At 44.7% G+C, this 16,098-nt stretch overlaps 16 non-coding genes across 16 annotated transcripts; all 16 read left to right on the top strand.

Annotated features, from left to right (window-relative positions):
• The first annotated feature begins 231 nt into the window (after window positions 1-231).
• Window positions 232-313, top strand: TRNAL-AAG (transfer RNA leucine (anticodon AAG)). The gene has a single exon. It is a non-coding gene; the product is annotated as a tRNA-Leu (tRNA).
• A 462-nt stretch (window positions 314-775) lies between these two features.
• On the top strand, window positions 776-857 carry TRNAL-UAG (transfer RNA leucine (anticodon UAG)). Its single transcript has one exon. It is a non-coding gene; the product is annotated as a tRNA-Leu (tRNA).
• A 1,045-nt stretch (window positions 858-1,902) lies between these two features.
• TRNAL-AAG (transfer RNA leucine (anticodon AAG)) lies at window positions 1,903-1,984 on the top strand. The gene has a single exon. It is a non-coding gene; the product is annotated as a tRNA-Leu (tRNA).
• A 423-nt stretch (window positions 1,985-2,407) lies between these two features.
• On the top strand, window positions 2,408-2,489 carry TRNAL-UAG (transfer RNA leucine (anticodon UAG)). The gene has a single exon. It is a non-coding gene; the product is annotated as a tRNA-Leu (tRNA).
• A 1,045-nt stretch (window positions 2,490-3,534) lies between these two features.
• TRNAL-AAG (transfer RNA leucine (anticodon AAG)) lies at window positions 3,535-3,616 on the top strand. Its single transcript has one exon. It is a non-coding gene; the product is annotated as a tRNA-Leu (tRNA).
• Window positions 3,617-4,039: 423 nt separating this feature from the next.
• On the top strand, window positions 4,040-4,121 carry TRNAL-UAG (transfer RNA leucine (anticodon UAG)). Its single transcript has one exon. It is a non-coding gene; the product is annotated as a tRNA-Leu (tRNA).
• A 1,048-nt stretch (window positions 4,122-5,169) lies between these two features.
• TRNAL-AAG (transfer RNA leucine (anticodon AAG)) lies at window positions 5,170-5,251 on the top strand. Its single transcript has one exon. It is a non-coding gene; the product is annotated as a tRNA-Leu (tRNA).
• Window positions 5,252-5,674: 423 nt separating this feature from the next.
• On the top strand, window positions 5,675-5,756 carry TRNAL-UAG (transfer RNA leucine (anticodon UAG)). The gene has a single exon. It is a non-coding gene; the product is annotated as a tRNA-Leu (tRNA).
• A 1,485-nt stretch (window positions 5,757-7,241) lies between these two features.
• Window positions 7,242-7,323, top strand: TRNAL-AAG (transfer RNA leucine (anticodon AAG)). Its single transcript has one exon. It is a non-coding gene; the product is annotated as a tRNA-Leu (tRNA).
• Window positions 7,324-10,899: 3,576 nt separating this feature from the next.
• On the top strand, window positions 10,900-10,981 carry TRNAL-UAG (transfer RNA leucine (anticodon UAG)). Its single transcript has one exon. It is a non-coding gene; the product is annotated as a tRNA-Leu (tRNA).
• A 1,047-nt stretch (window positions 10,982-12,028) lies between these two features.
• TRNAL-AAG (transfer RNA leucine (anticodon AAG)) lies at window positions 12,029-12,110 on the top strand. The gene has a single exon. It is a non-coding gene; the product is annotated as a tRNA-Leu (tRNA).
• A 423-nt stretch (window positions 12,111-12,533) lies between these two features.
• On the top strand, window positions 12,534-12,615 carry TRNAL-UAG (transfer RNA leucine (anticodon UAG)). The gene has a single exon. It is a non-coding gene; the product is annotated as a tRNA-Leu (tRNA).
• Window positions 12,616-13,660: 1,045 nt separating this feature from the next.
• Window positions 13,661-13,742, top strand: TRNAL-AAG (transfer RNA leucine (anticodon AAG)). Its single transcript has one exon. It is a non-coding gene; the product is annotated as a tRNA-Leu (tRNA).
• Window positions 13,743-14,165: 423 nt separating this feature from the next.
• On the top strand, window positions 14,166-14,247 carry TRNAL-UAG (transfer RNA leucine (anticodon UAG)). The gene has a single exon. It is a non-coding gene; the product is annotated as a tRNA-Leu (tRNA).
• A 1,045-nt stretch (window positions 14,248-15,292) lies between these two features.
• Window positions 15,293-15,374, top strand: TRNAL-AAG (transfer RNA leucine (anticodon AAG)). Its single transcript has one exon. It is a non-coding gene; the product is annotated as a tRNA-Leu (tRNA).
• Window positions 15,375-15,797: 423 nt separating this feature from the next.
• TRNAL-UAG (transfer RNA leucine (anticodon UAG)) lies at window positions 15,798-15,879 on the top strand. Its single transcript has one exon. It is a non-coding gene; the product is annotated as a tRNA-Leu (tRNA).
• The last annotated feature ends 219 nt before the right edge of the window (window positions 15,880-16,098 follow it).

Raw genomic sequence — 16,098 nt, forward strand, 5'->3', positions numbered from 1 at the left:
TCGAAAAATCGATCGGGAAAAGCGATCGGACAGTAGGTGCTGCACTCAGTGGTATCAGAGCAATGGAACAAAAGTCAGTACTGTTATGCGTTCTTCCTTATGGAACTGAGAATGGCTGCCAACATGCAGCATATCCCCAGATGATAACCTGTTGACGGCACAGTAATTAACCGCTTAACCTTTGACTCTTGAAAAACGTGTCTTAAAGCACGCAAGAGTAGACATCCGCAGGGTAGTGTGGCCGAGCGGTCTAAGGCGCTGGATTAAGGCTCCAGTCTCCTCGGAGGCGTGGGTTCAAATCCCACCACTGCCAGCCTTTAACTTCTCGCTTGCTTGACAAGGAAAGATAAGGCCTCAGCTCCTCTGGTTTTAACACTTGCTCAAATACTTGTAGGAAAGATAAGGCCTCAGCTCCTCTGGTTTTAACACTTGCTCAAATACTTGTCCAAGCTTATACATCAGGGCCACTTGAGGAGCTTATCTTGGTCTGAAATTAATGGATTAGTCTTCTCAAATGTAGCATTTGAGAAGACTAATCCATTGATTCTGCTGTGGCATAGAGTGCTTTACCTGCACTTTCCTAGGTGCTGTCATCAGAGGCATAGAACCAAAGCCAGTACTGTCAAGTGTTTTCTCTTTCCGCGGTAATGAGAATAGGTGCATACATGCAGCATGTCCCCAGTTGATTACTTGTTGATGGCACAATAATGAACCACTCAACATTCCACTCATACAAACCTCATTTTAAAAGCACACAAAAGATCGATATCGGCAAGGTAGTGTGGCCGAGCGGTCTAAGGCGCTGGATTTAGGCTCCAGTCTCTTTGGAGGCGTGGGTTCAAATCCCACCACTGCCAGTCTGCAACTTCTATCTTGCCTCACAGGCCTCTTGTGGATCTCCTACGTCCCTTCATCAACAAGAAAGCTCAAATACTTCTCTTTTCCTCCATCAGCTTGCACAACAACATGAATGAGGCGTACCCAGCACCACACTTTCTTTCACCGCTACAAAGGAATACAGTTTAGAAAAAAAAAGTGCTTAAAATGGCTTAAGACCTTTACATGCACTTTTCCACTGGATTCTGACAATGTGCCACAGCTCATAACTCCTGGCTGTGGAGGACCTTTTGACAGCAACAGTGGCAACAGATAGGACTTTCTACAAAGTAAACAGGGCAAAGATCTCATTTAGATTACTGAGGTGAGATCTGCCCCTATTACCCAATAGTAGGCAAATGTTTCCTCTCAATTGTAGGTGAATGGCATTTTAGGTATACGTGCAATAGCATCTATTCCAGTGCTATGGGCTACATTGTACATTGTACGTAAGTGGACAATTGTGATTTTTTTAGACAGGTGACGTTACTTTTGCATAAAAGCTGATACATTAACTACGTGGGCAGTTAGGGGTTTGAGAGGATGTCTTTTATTGTACGCCAGGCCAAAGCAGGTTTTCTCAACCAGGGTTCCCTGGAAGCCCAAGCTTCCTTCAGGACTTTTCAGGGGTTCCCTGGCATTTTCCCCACTTGCCCCAGTAAGGTCGGTTTCCTTGAGATGCAAAAATTATTTTAAGGCTTCCTCCAGGGTCTCATGATGGGAATACACCATGAGATTTTTTGGCAGATAGTTGGTTCGATAGATAATTTAATGCATATCCGATCTGATTTTCGATCGAAAAATCGATCGGGAAAAGCGATCGGACAGTAGGTGCTGCACTCAGTGGTATCAGAGCAATGGAACAAAAGTCAGTACTGTTATGCGTTCTTCCTTATGGAACTGAGAATGGCTGCCAACATGCAGCATATCCCCAGATGATAACCTGTTGACGGCACAGTAATTAACCGCTTAACCTTTGACTCTTGAAAAACGTGTCTTAAAGCACGCAAGAGTAGACATCCGCAGGGTAGTGTGGCCGAGCGGTCTAAGGCGCTGGATTAAGGCTCCAGTCTCCTTGGAGGCGTGGGTTCAAATCCCACCACTGCCAGCCTTTAACTTCTCGCTTGCTTGACAAGGATGTACTATGTAGGAAAGATAAGGCCTCAGCTCCTCTGGTTTTAACACTTGCTCAAATACTTGTCCAAGCTTATACATCAGGGCCACTTGAGGAGCTTATCTTGGTCAGAAATTAATGGATTAGTCTTCTCAAATGTAGCATTTGAGAAGACTAATCCATTGATTCTGCTGTGGCATAGAGTGCTTTACCTGCACTTTCCTAGGTGCTGTCATCAGAGGCATAGAACCAAAGCCAGTACTGTCAAGTGTTTTCTCTTTCCGCGGTAATGAGAATAGGTGCATACATGCAGCATGTCCCCAGTTGATTACTTGTTGATGGCACAATAATGAACCACTCAACATTCCACTCATACAAACCTCATTTTAAAAGCACACAAAAGATCGATATCGGCAAGGTAGTGTGGCCAAGCGGTCTAAGGCGCTGGATTTAGGCTCCAGTCTCTTTGGAGGCGTGGGTTCAAATCCCACCACTGCCAGTCTGCAACTTCTATCTTGCCTCACAGGCCTCTTGTGGATCTCCTACGTCCCTTCATCAACAAGAAAGCTCAAATACTTCTCTTTTCCTCCATCAGCTTGCACAACAACATGAATGAGGCGTACCCAGCACCACACTTTCTTTCACCGCTACAAAGGAATACAGTTTAGAAAAAAAAAGTGCTTAAAATGGCTTAAGACCTTTACATGCACTTTTCCACTGGATTCTGACAATGTGCCACAGCTCATAACTCCTGGCTGTGGAGGACCTTTTGACAGCAACAGTGGCAACAGATAGGACTTTCTACAAAGTAAACAGGGCAAATATCTCATTTAGATTACTGAGGTGAGATCTGCCCCTATTACCCAATAGTAGGCAAATGTTTCCTCTCAATTGTAGGTGAATGGCATTTTAGGTATACGTGCAATAGCATCTATTCCAGTGCTACGGGCTACATTGTACATTGTACGTAAGTGGACAATTGTGATTTTTTTAGACAGGTGACATTACTTTTGCATAAAAGCTGATACATTAACTACGTGGGCAGTTAGGGGTTTGAGAGGATGTCTTTTATTGTACGCCAGGCCAAAGCAGGTTTTCTCAACCAGGGTTCCCTGGAAGCCCAAGCTTCCTTCAGGACTTTTCAGGGGTTCCCTGGCATTTTCCCCACTTGCCCCAGTAAGGTCGGTTTCCTTGAGATGCAAAAATTATTTTAAGGCTTCCTCCAGGGTCTCATGATGGGAATACACCATGAGATTTTTTGGCAGATAGTTGGTTCGATAGATAATTTAATGCATATCCGATCTGATTTTCGATCGAAAAATCGATCGGGAAAAGCGATCGGACAGTAGGTGCTGCACTCAGTGGTATCAGAGCAATGGAACAAAAGTCAGTACTGTTATGCGTTCTTCCTTATGGAACTTAGAATGGCTGCCAACATGCAGCATATCCCCAGATGATAACCTGTTGACGGCACAGTAATTAACCGCTTAACCTTTGACTCTTGAAAAACGTGTCTTAAAGCACGCAGAAGTAGACATCCGCAGGGTAGTGTGGCCGAGCGGTCTAAGGCGCTGGATTAAGGCTCCAGTCTCCTCGGAGGCGTGGGTTCAAATCCCACCACTGCCAGCCTTTAACTTCTCGCTTGCTTGACAAGGATGTACTATGTAGGAAAGATAAGGCCTCAGCTCCTCTGGTTTTAACACTTGCTCAAATACTTGTCCAAGCTTATACATCAGGGCCACTTGAGGAGCTTATCTTGGTCAGAAATTAATGGATTAGTCTTCTCAAATGTAACATTTGAGAAGACTAATCCATTGATTCTGCTGTGGCATAGAGTGCTTTACCTGCACTTTCCTAGGTGCTGTCATCAGAGGCATAGAACCAAAGCCAGTACTGTCAAGTGTTTTCTCTTTCCGCGGTAATGAGAATAGGTGCATACATGCAGCATGTCCCCAGTTGATTACTTGTTGATGGCACAATAATGAACCACTCAACATTCCACTCATACAAACCTCATTTTAAAAGCACACAAAAGATCGATATCAGCAAGGTAGTGTGGCCGAGCGGTCTAAGGCGCTGGATTTAGGCTCCAGTCTCTTTGGAGGCATGGGTTCAAATCCCACCACTGCCAGTCTACAACTTCTATCTTGCCTCACAGGCCTCTTGTGGATCTCCTACGTCCCTTAATCAACAACAAGAAAGCTCAAATACTTCTCTTTTCCTCCATCAGCTTGCACAACAACATGAATGAGGCGTACCCAGCACCACACTTTCTTTCACCGCTACAAAGGAATACAGTTTAGAAAAAAAAAGTGCTTAAAATGGCTTAAGACCTTTACATGCACTTTTCCACTGGATTCTGACAATGTGCCACAGCTCATAACTCCTGGCTGTGGAGGACCTTTTGACAGCAACAGTGGCAACAGATAGGACTTTCTACAAAGTAAACAGGGCAAAGATCTCATTTAGATTACTGAGGTGAGATCTGCCCCTATTACCCAATAGTAGGCAAATGTTTCCTCTCAATTGTAGGTGAATGGCATTTTAGGTATACGTGCAATAGCATCTATTCCAGTGCTACGGGCTACATTGTACATTGTACGTAAGTGGACAATTGTGATTTTTTTAGACAGGTGACATTACTTTTGCATAAAAGCTGATACATTAACTACGTGGGCAGTTAGGGGTTTGAGAGGATGTCTTTTATTGTACGCCAGGCCAAAGCAGGTTTTCTCAACCAGGGTTCCCTGGAAGCCCAAGCTTCCTTCAGGACTTTTCAGGGGTTCCCTGGCATTTTCCCCACTTGCCCCAGTAAGGTCGGTTTCCTTGAGATGCAAAAATTATTTGAAGGCTTCCTCCAGGGTCTCATGATGGGAATACACCATGAGATTTTTTGGCAGATAGTTGGTTCGATAGATAATTTAATGCATATCCGATCTGATTTTCGATCGGAAAATCGATCGGGAAAAGCGATCGGACAGTAGGTGCTGCACTCAGTGGTATCAGAGCAATGGAACAAAAGTCAGTACTGCTATGCGTTCTTCCTTATGGAACTGAGAATGGCTGCCAACATGCAGCATATCCCCAGATGATAACCTGTTGACGGCACAGTAATTAACCGCTTAACCTTTGACTCTTGAAAAACGTGTCTTAAAGCACGCAAGAGTAGACTTCCGCAGGGTAGTGTGGCCGAGCGGTCTAAGGCGCTGGATTAAGGCTCCAGTCTCCTCGGAGGCGTGGGTTCAAATCCCACCACTGCCAGCCTTTAACTTCTCGCTTGCTTGACAAGGATGTACTATGTAGGAAAGATAAGGCCTCAGCTCTGCTGGTTTTAACACTTGCTCAAATACTTGTCCAAGCTTATACATCAGGGCCACTTGAGGAGCTTATCTTGGTCAGAAATTAATGGATTAGTCTTCTCAAATGTAACATTTGAGAAGACTAATCCATTGATTCTGCTGTGGCATAGAGTGCTTTACCTGCACTTTCCTAGGTGCTGTCATCAGAGGCATAGAACCAAAGCCAGTACTGTCAAGTGTTTTCTCTTTCCGCGGTAATGAGAATAGGTGCATACATGCAGCATGTCCCCAGTTGATTACTTGTTGATGGCACAATAATGAACCACTCAACATTCCACTCATACAAACCTCATTTTAAAAGCACACAAAAGATCGATATCGGCAAGGTAGTGTGGCCGAGCAGTCTAAGGCGCTGGATTTAGGCTCCAGTCTCTTTGGAGGCGTGGGTTCAAATCCCACCACTGCCAGTCTACAACTTCTATCTTGCCTCACAGGCCTCTTGTGGATCTCCTACGTCCCTTCATCAACAACAAGAAAGCTCAAATACTTCTCTTTTCCTCCATCAGCTTGCACAACAACATGAATGAGGCGTACCCAGCACCACACTTTCTTTCACCGCTACAAAGGAATACAGTTTAGAAAAAAAAAGTGCTTAAAATGGCTTAAGACCTTTACATGCACTTTTCCACTGGATTCTGACAATGTGCCACAGCTCATAACTCCTGGCTGTGGAGGACCTTTTGACAGCAACAGTGGCAACAGATAGGACTTTCTACAAAGTAAACAGGGCAAAGATCTCATTTAGATTACTGAGGTGAGATCTGCCCCTATTACCCAATAGTAGGCAAATGTTTCCTCTCAATTGTAGGTGAATGGCATTTTAGGTATACGTGCAATAGCATCTATTCCAGTGCTACGGGCTACATTGTACATTGTACGTAAGTGGACAATTGTGATTTTTTTAGACAGGTGACATTACTTTTGCATAAAAGCTGATACATTAACTACGTGGGCAGTTAGGGGTTTGAGAGGATGTCTTTTATTGTACGCCATGCCAAAGCAGGTTTTCTCAACCAGGGTTCCCTGGAAGCCCAAGCTTCCTTCAGGACTTTTCAGGGGTTCCCTGGCATTTTCCCCACTTGCCCCAGTAAGGTCGGTTTCCTTGAGATGCAAAAATTATTTGAAGGCTTCCTCCAGGGTCTCATGATGGGAATACACCATGAGATTTTTTGGCAGATAGTTGGTTCGATAGATAATTTAATGCATATCCGATCTGATTTTCGATCGGAAAATCGATCGGGAAAAGCGATCGGACAGTAGGTGCTGCACTCAGTGGTATCAGAGCAATGGAACAAAAGTCAGTACTGTTATGCGTTCTTCCTTATGGAACTGAGAATGGCTGCCAACATGCAGCATATCCCCAGATGATAACCTGTTGACGGCACAGTAATTAACCGCTTAAAGGGAACCAGAGACGAAGCACCCTTGTGTATTTTACCATGTATATCAGTAAGAACATTAGAGAAAACACTTACCATGCTCTCTGTTTCACCCTCACTGCTAAAAGTGTCTGTTTTCAGCAGTCACAAGAATCCCAGACTGAGCAATTAAATCTGGCTTTGCTGGGAATGATTATTGCTGAGTCATTATAGCAAAGCCACAGGGGGGCAGGCTTGGGCTTGAAATAACACCACAGAAGACAGACTTAGCTATAATCTTTCTGTAGCAAAGCTAGACGGAGCAGCCTGACTTCTCAGTCGGGGATTCTTATCAGAGGTGATAACGGTCAGATTACACAGAGAACAATGAAACAAAGGGCAGATTAGGTGTTTACTGTCATGTTCCCACTGATTTATAAGGTAAAATACAAGAGGGTGCTTCATCTCTGGGTCTCTTTAACCTTTGACTCTTGAAAAACGTGTCTTAAAGCACGCAAGAGTAGACATCCGCAGGGTAGTGTGGCCGAGCGGTCTAAGGCGCTGGATTAAGGCTCCAGTCTCCTCGGAGGTGTGGGTTCAAATCTCACCACTGCCAGCCTTTAACTTCTCGCTTGCTTGACAAGGATGTACTATGTAGGAAAGATAAGGCCTCAGCTCCTCTGGTTTTAACACTTGCTCAAATACTTGTCCAAGCTTATACATCAGGGCCACTTGAGGAGCTTATCTTGGTCAGAAATTAATGGATTAGTCTTCTCAAATGTAACATTTGAGAAGACTAATCCATTGATTCTGCTGTGGCATAGAGTGCTTTACCTGCACTTTCCTAGGTGCTGTCATCAGAGGCATAGAACCAAAGCCAGTACTGTCAAGTGTTTTCTCTTTCCGCGGTAATGAGAATAGGTGCATACATGCAGCATGTCCCCAGTTGATTACTTGTTGATGGCACAATAATGAACCACTCAACCAGTGCTGCTCAACAGGATACCGGATATCCGAATAGACTCGGATATCCGACTTTTTTAGGCCTATCCGATCGGATCCGGATTCCGGATAGCTGGTCCAGTATCCGGATAGCTATCTGCGGATAGTTGGCTGGGCTATACGGATATCCGCAGATAGTACGGATATCCGCGGATATCTGGACCAGTGAAACACTGCATGAGGTCCAGACGTCATGGGAGCCAATCAGAGGGCTCCCAGCAGAAGCACCAGAAACCAATCACAGAGGGGAACCCTGGCCAGCCCCACCTGACCTCATTAAGCCAATCAGAGGCCTCCCAGCCTAAACCCTGGCTCCCAATCACAGAAAGGAACACTGGCCAGCCCCCCTGGTATAATAAGGAGGGCTGCCATGATGAGACAGATCGTCCTGGCTTGCTGAATGCTTCCTGAGAGACATGCTCCTGCTCCATTGCTGGTGCCCTACAAAGGGCTGTACATAGTTATAAACCTAAGCTGTTCAGTGATTAACCCCTTCACAATCACTACAGTATAGTTAAATCATTCATTTGCTTCATTGATGTCATAAATGTGACATTAAGAGTGTGTGCTGCAGTGCTGCTGCAGCTGCCTGCTATGTGATTGTGTGTGTGTTGTACACACACCAGGCCAGGTGCTGCCTGCCTGCCACGAGCAAACACGTGCAAAGTGCCACGTGCAAACACATGCACAGTGCAAACACGTGCAAAGTGCAAACACGTGCAAACTGCAAACACGTGCAAACTGCAAAAATGTGCAAACACGTGAAAACACGTGCAAAAATGTGCAAACACGTGCAAACACGTGCAAAGTGCCACTTTGCACATGGCACTTTGAACGTGTTTGCACGTGTTTGCACTTTCCACATTTTTGCACTTTGCACGTGTTTGCACTTTGCACATTTTTGCATGTTTGCACGTGTTTGCACTTTGCACATTTTTGCATGTGTTTGCACATTTTTGCATGTTTGCGCGTGTTTGCACATTTTTGCATGTGTTTGCACATTTTTGCATGTGTTTGCGCGTGTTTGCACATTTTTGCATGTGTTTGCACTTTGCACATTTTTGCATGTGTTTGCACATTTTTGCATGTTTGCGCGTGTTTGCACATTTTTGCATGTGTTTGCACATTTTTGCATGTGTTTGCGCGTGTTTGCACATTTTTGCATGTGTTTGCACATTTTTGCATGTGTTTGCGCGTGTTTGCACAATTTTGCATGTGTTTGCACATTTTTGCATGTGTTTGCGCGTGTTTGCACATTTTTGCATGTGTTTGCACGTGTTTGCACTTTGCACATTTTTGCATGTGTTTGCACATTTTTGCATGTTTGCGCGTGTTTGCACATTTTTGCATGTGTTTGCACATTTTTGCATGTTTGCGCGTGTTTGCACATTTTTGCATGTGTTTGCACATTTTTGCATGTGTTTGCGCGTGTTTGCACATTTTTGCATGTGTTTGCACTTTGCACATTTTTGCATGTGTTTGCACATTTTTGCATGTTTGCGCGTGTTTGCACATTTTTGCATGTGTTTGCACATTTTTGCATGTGTTTGCGCGTGTTTGCACATTTTTGCATGTGTTTGCACGTGTTTGCACTTTGCACATTTTTGCATGTGTTTGCACATTTTTGCATGTTTGCGCGTGTTTGCACATTTTTGCATGTGTTTGCACATTTTTGCATGTTTGCGCGTGTTTGCACATTTTTGCATGTGTTTGCACATTTTTGCATGTGTTTGCGCGTGTTTGCACATTTTTGCATGTGTTTGCACTTTGCACATTTTTGCATGTGTTTGCACATTTTTGCATGTTTGCGCGTGTTTGCACATTTTTGCATGTGTTTGCACATTTTTGCATGTGTTTGCACATTTTTGCATGTGTTTGCGCGTGTTTGCACATTTTTGCATGTGTTTGCACATTTTTGCATGTGTTTGCACGTGTTTGCACTTTGCACATTTTTGCATGTGTTTGCACATTTTTGCACGTGTTTGCACATTTTTGCATGTGTTTGCGCGTGTTTGCACAATTTTGCATGTGTTTGCACGTGTTTGCACTTTGCACATTTTTGCACGTGTTTGCACATGTTGGCACTTGGCACTTTGCACATGGCACTTTGCCCTTGGCACTTGGCCCTTTGCACTTGACACTTGGCCCTTTGAACTTGGCCCTTTGCATTAGGCACTTGGCCCTTTGCACTTGACACTTGGCCCTTTAAACTTGGCACTTTGTATTAGGCACTTGGCCCTTTGCACTTGACACTTGGCCCTTTGAACTTGGCCCTTTGCATTAGGCACTTGGCCCTTTGCACTTGACACTTGGCCCTTTAAACTTGGCACTTTGTATTAGGCACTTGGCCCTTTGCACTTGACACTTGGCCCTTTGAACTTGGCCCTTTGCATTAGGCACTTGGCCCTTTGCACTTGACACTTGGCTCTTTAAACTTGGCACTTTGCATTAGGCACTTGGCCCTTTGCACTTGGCCCTTTGAACTTGGCCCTTTGCATTTGGCACTTTGCACTTGGCCCTTTGCACTTTGCACTTGGCCCTTTGCACTTGACACTTGGCCCTTTGCACTTGACACTTGGCCCTTAAAACTTGACACTTGGCCCTTAAAACTTGGCACTTTGCATTAGGCACTTGGCCCTTTGCACTTGACACTTGGCCCTTTAAACTTGGCACTTTGCATTAGGCACTTGGCCCTTTGCACTTGACACTTGGCCCTTTGCACTTGGCCCTTTGCACTTGACACTTGGCCCTTTGCACTTGGCCCTTTGCACTTGACACTTGGCCCTTTGAACTTGGCCCTTTGCATTTGGCACTTTGCACTTGGCCCTTTGACAGCCTTTTTTTGTGGGGGGGGATTTTAAGTCCCCACATCATCAATTAGTGTTCCCCTTTGAAAAAGAATGATGCTACATGCCTAATTGACCCTTACAAACCTTTTTAAAGCAATTTAAAGGCCACTTACGGTTTTCAATCCGGATATCCGAATCCGGTCGGATACTGGGGTCGGATATCCGAATCGGATTCGGATAGGAAAATTTTGAATTCGGATATCCGACCCGGATCGGATAGCGGGGTATCCGGATCCGAATCGGATTCGGATTTTGAAAAGGGGTATCCGAGCAGCACTGCACTCAACATTCCACTCATACAAACCTCATTTTAAAAGCACACAAAAGATCGATATCGGCAAGGTAGTGTGGCCGAGCGGTCTAAGGCACTGGATTTAGGCTCCAGTCTCTTTGGAGGCGTGGGTTCAAATCCCACCACTGCCAGTCTACAACTTCTATCTTGCCTCACAGGCCTCTTGTGGATCTCCTACGTCCCTTCATCAACAACAAGAAAGCTCAAATACTTCTCTTTTCCTCCATCAGCTTGCACAACAACATGAATGAGGCGTACCCAGCACCACACTTTCTTTCACCGCTACAAAGGAATACAGTTTAGAAAAAAAAAGTGCTTAAAATGGCTTAAGACCTTTACATGCACTTTTCCACTGGATTCTGACAATGTGCCACAGCTCATAACTCCTGGCTGTGGAGGACCTTTTGACAGCAACAGTGGCAACAGATAGGACTTTCTACAAAGTAAACAGGGCAAAGATCTCATTTAGATTACTGAGGTGAGATCTGCCCCTATTACCCAATAGTAGGCAAATATTTCCTCTCAATTGTAGGTGAATGGCATTTTAGGTATACGTGCAATAGCATCTATTCCAGTGCTACGGGCTACATTGTACATTGTATGTAAATGGACAATTGTGATTTTTTTAGACAGGTGACATTACTTTTGCATAAAAGCTGATACATTAACTACGTGGGCAGTTAGGGGTTTGAGAGGATGTCTTTTATTGTACGCCAGGCCAAAGCAGGTTTTCTCAACCAGGGTTCCCTGGAAGCCCAAGCTTCCTTCAGGACTTTTCAGGGGTTCCCTGGCATTTTCCCCACTTGCCCCAGTAAGGTCGGTTTCCTTGAGATGCAAAAATTATTTTAAGGCTTCCTCCAGGGTCTCATGATGGGAATACACCATGAGATTTTTTGGCAGATAGTTGGTTCGATAGATAATTTAATGCATATCCGATCTGATTTTCGATCGGAAAATCGATCGGAAAAGCGATCGGACAGTAGGTGCTGCACTCAGTGGTATCAGAGCAATGGAACAAAAGTCAGTACTGTTATGCGTTCTTCCTTATGGAACTGAGAATGGCTGCCAACATGCAGCATATCCCCAGATGATAACCTGTTGACGGCACAGTAATTAACCGCTTAACCTTTGACTCTTGAAAAACGTGTCTTAAAGCACGCAAGAGTAGACATCCGCAGGGTAGTGTGGCCGAGCGGTCTAAGGCGCTGGATTAAGGCTCCAGTCTCCTCGGAGGCGTGGGTTCAAATCCCACCACTGCCAGCCTTTAACTTCTCGCTTGCTTGACAAGGATGTACTATGTAGGAAAGATAAGGCCTCAGCTCCTCTGGTTTTAACACTTGCTCAAATACTTGTCCAAGCTTATACATCAGGGCCACTTGAGGAGCTTATCTTGGTCAGAAATTAATGGATTAGTCTTCTCAAATGTAGCATTTGAGAAGACTAATCCATTGATTCTGCTGTGGCATAGAGTGCTTTACCTGCACTTTCCTAGGTGCTGTCATCAGAGGCATAGAACCAAAGCCAGTACTGTCAAGTGTTTTCTCTTTCCGCGGTAATGAGAATAGGTGCATACATGCAGCATGTCCCCAGTTGATTACTTGTTGATGGCACAATAATGAACCACTCAACATTCCACTCATACAAACCTCATTTTAAAAGCACACAAAAGATCGATATCGGCAAGGTAGTGTGGCCGAGCGGTCTAAGGCGCTGGATTTAGGCTCCAGTCTCTTTGGAGGTGTGGGTTCAAATCCCACCACTGCCAGTCTGCAACTTCTATCTTGCCTCACAGGCCTCTTGTGGATCTCCTACGTCCCTTCATCAACAAGAAAGCTCAAATACTTCTCTTTTCCTCCATCAGCTTGCACAACAACATGAATGAGGCGTACCCAGCACCACACTTTCTTTCACCGCTACAAAGGAATACAGTTTAGAAAAAAAAAGTGCTTAAAATGGCTTAAGACCTTTACATGCACTTTTCCACTGGATTCTGACAATGTGCCACAGCTCATAACTCCTGGCTGTGGAGGACCTTTTGACAGCAACAGTGGCAACAGATAGGACTTTCTACAAAGTAAACAGGGCAAAGATCTCATTTAGATTACTGAGGTGAGATCTGCCCCTATTACCCAATAGTAGGCAAATGTTTCCTCTCAATTGTAGGTGAATGGCATTTTAGGTATACGTGCAATAGCATCTATTCCAGTGCTACGGGCTACATTGTACATTGTACGTAAGTGGACAATTGTGATTTTTTTAGACAGGTGACATTACTTTTGCATAAAAGCTGATACATTAACTACGTGGGCAGTTAGGGGTTTGAGAGGATGTCTTTTATTGTACGCCAGGCCAAAGCAGGTTTTCTCAACCAGGGTTCCCTGGAAGCCCAAGCTTCCTTCAGGACTTTTCAGGGGTTCCCTGGCATTTTCCCCACTTGCCCCAGTAAGGTCGGTTTCCTTGAGATGCAAAAATTATTTTAAGGCTTCCTCCAGGGTCTCATGATGGGAATACACCATGAGATTTTTTGGCAGATAGTTGGTTCGATAGATAATTTAATGCATATCCGATCTGATTTTCGATCGAAAAATCGATCGGGAAAAGCGATCGGACAGTAGGTGCTGCACTCAGTGGTATCAGAGCAATGGAACAAAAGTCAGTACTGTTATGCGTTCTTCCTTATGGAACTGAGAATGGCTGCCAACATGCAGCATATCCCCAGATGATAACCTGTTGACGGCACAGTAATTAACCGCTTAACCTTTGACTCTTGAAAAACGTGTCTTAAAGCACGCAAGAGTAGACATCCGCAGGGTAGTGTGGCCGAGCGGTCTAAGGCGCTGGATTAAGGCTCCAGTCTCCTCGGAGGCGTGGGTTCAAATCCCACCACTGCCAGCCTTTAACTTCTCGCTTGCTTGACAAGGATGTACTATGTAGGAAAGATAAGGCCTCAGCTCCTCTGGTTTTAACACTTGCTCAAATACTTGTCCAAGCTTATACATCAGGGCCACTTGAGGAGCTTATCTTGGTCAGAAATTAATGGATTAGTCTTCTCAAATGTAGCATTTGAGAAGACTAATCCATTGATTCTGCTGTGGCATAGAGTGCTTTACCTGCACTTTCCTAGGTGCTGTCATCAGAGGCATAGAACCAAAGCCAGTACTGTCAAGTGTTTTCTCTTTCCGCGGTAATGAGAATAGGTGCATACATGCAGCATGTCCCCAGTTGATTACTTGTTGATGGCACAATAATGAACCACTCAACATTCCACTCATACAAACCTCATTTTAAAAGCACACAAAAGATCGATATCGGCAAGGTAGTGTGGCCGAGCGGTCTAAGGCGCTGGATTTAGGCTCCAGTCTCTTTGGAGGTGTGGGTTCAAATCCCACCACTGCCAGTCTGCAACTTCTATCTTGCCTCACAGGCCTCTTGTGGATCTCCTACGTCCCTTCATCAACAAGAAAGCTCAAATACTTCTCTTTTCCTCCATCAGCTTGCACAACAACATGAATGAGGCGTACCCAGCACCACACTTTCTTTCACCGCTACAAAGGAATACAGTTTAGAAAAAAAAAGTGCTTAAAATGGCTTAAGACCTTTACATGCACTTTTCCACTGGATTCTGACAATGTGCCACAGCTCATAACTCCTGGCTGTGGAGGACCTTTTGACAGCAACAGTGGCAACAGATAGGACTTTCTACAAAGTAAACAGGGCAAAGATCTCATTTAGATTACTGAGGTGAGATCTGCCCCTATTACCCAATAGTAGGCAAATGTTTCCTCTCAATTGTAGGTGAATGGCATTTTAGGTATACGTGCAATAGCATCTATTCCAGTGCTACGGGCTACATTGTACATTGTACGTAAGTGGACAATTGTGATTTTTTTAGACAGGTGACATTACTTTTGCATAAAAGCTGATACATTAACTACGTGGGCAGTTAGGGGTTTGAGAGGATGTCTTTTATTGTACGCCAGGCCAAAGCAGGTTTTCTCAACCAGGGTTCCCTGGAAGCCCAAGCTTCCTTCAGGACTTTTCAGGGGTTCCCTGGCATTTTCCCCACTTGCCCCAGTAAGGTCGGTTTCCTTGAGATGCAAAAATTATTTGAAGGCTTCCTCCAGGGTCTCATGATGGGAATACACCATGAGATTTTTTGGCAGATAGTTGGTTCGATAGATAATTTAATGCATATCCGATCTGATTTTCGATCGAAAAATCGATCGGGAAAAGCGATCGGACAGTAGGTGCTGCACTCAGTGGTATCAGAGCAATGGAACAAAAGTCAGTACTGTTATGCGTTCTTCCTTATGGAACTGAGAATGGCTGCCAACATGCAGCATATCCCCAGATGATAACCTGTTGACGGCACAGTAATTAACCGCTTAACCTTTGACTCTTGAAAAACGTGTCTTAAAGCACGCAAGAGTAGACATCCGCAGGGTAGTGTGGCCGAGCGGTCTAAGGCGCTGGATTAAGGCTCCAGTCTCCTCGGAGGCGTGGGTTCAAATCCCACCACTGCCAGCCTTTAACTTCTCGCTTGCTTGACAAGGATGTACTATGTAGGAAAGATAAGGCCTCAGCTCCTCTGGTTTTAACACTTGCTCAAATACTTGTCCAAGCTTATACATCAGGGCCACTTGAGGAGCTTATCTTGGTCAGAAATTAATGGATTAGTCTTCTCAAATGTAGCATTTGAGAAGACTAATCCATTGATTCTGCTGTGGCATAGAGTGCTTTACCTGCACTTTCCTAGGTGCTGTCATCAGAGGCATAGAACCAAAGCCAGTACTGTCAAGTGTTTTCTCTTTCCGCGGTAATGAGAATAGGTGCATACATGCAGCATGTCCCCAGTTGATTACTTGTTGATGGCACAATAATGAACCACTCAACATTCCACTCATACAAACCTCATTTTAAAAGCACACAAAAGATCGATATCGGCAAGGTAGTGTGGCCGAGCGGTCTAAGGCGCTGGATTTAGGCTCCAGTCTCTTTGGAGGTGTGGGTTCAAATCCCACCACTGCCAGTCTGCAACTTCTATCTTGCCTCACAGGCCTCTTGTGGATCTCCTACGTCCCTTCATCAACAAGAAAGCTCAAATACTTCTCTTTTCCTCCATCAGCTTGCACAACAACATGAATGAGGCGTACCCAGCACCACACTTTCTTTCACCGCTACAAAGGAATACAGTTTAGAAAAAAAAAGTGCTTAAAATGGCTTAAGACCTTTACATGCACTTTTCCAC

This window comes from Hyperolius riggenbachi, chromosome 12 (genome assembly GCF_040937935.1).
Source record: "Hyperolius riggenbachi isolate aHypRig1 chromosome 12, aHypRig1.pri, whole genome shotgun sequence".
NCBI lineage: Eukaryota > Metazoa > Chordata > Amphibia > Anura > Hyperoliidae > Hyperolius > Hyperolius riggenbachi.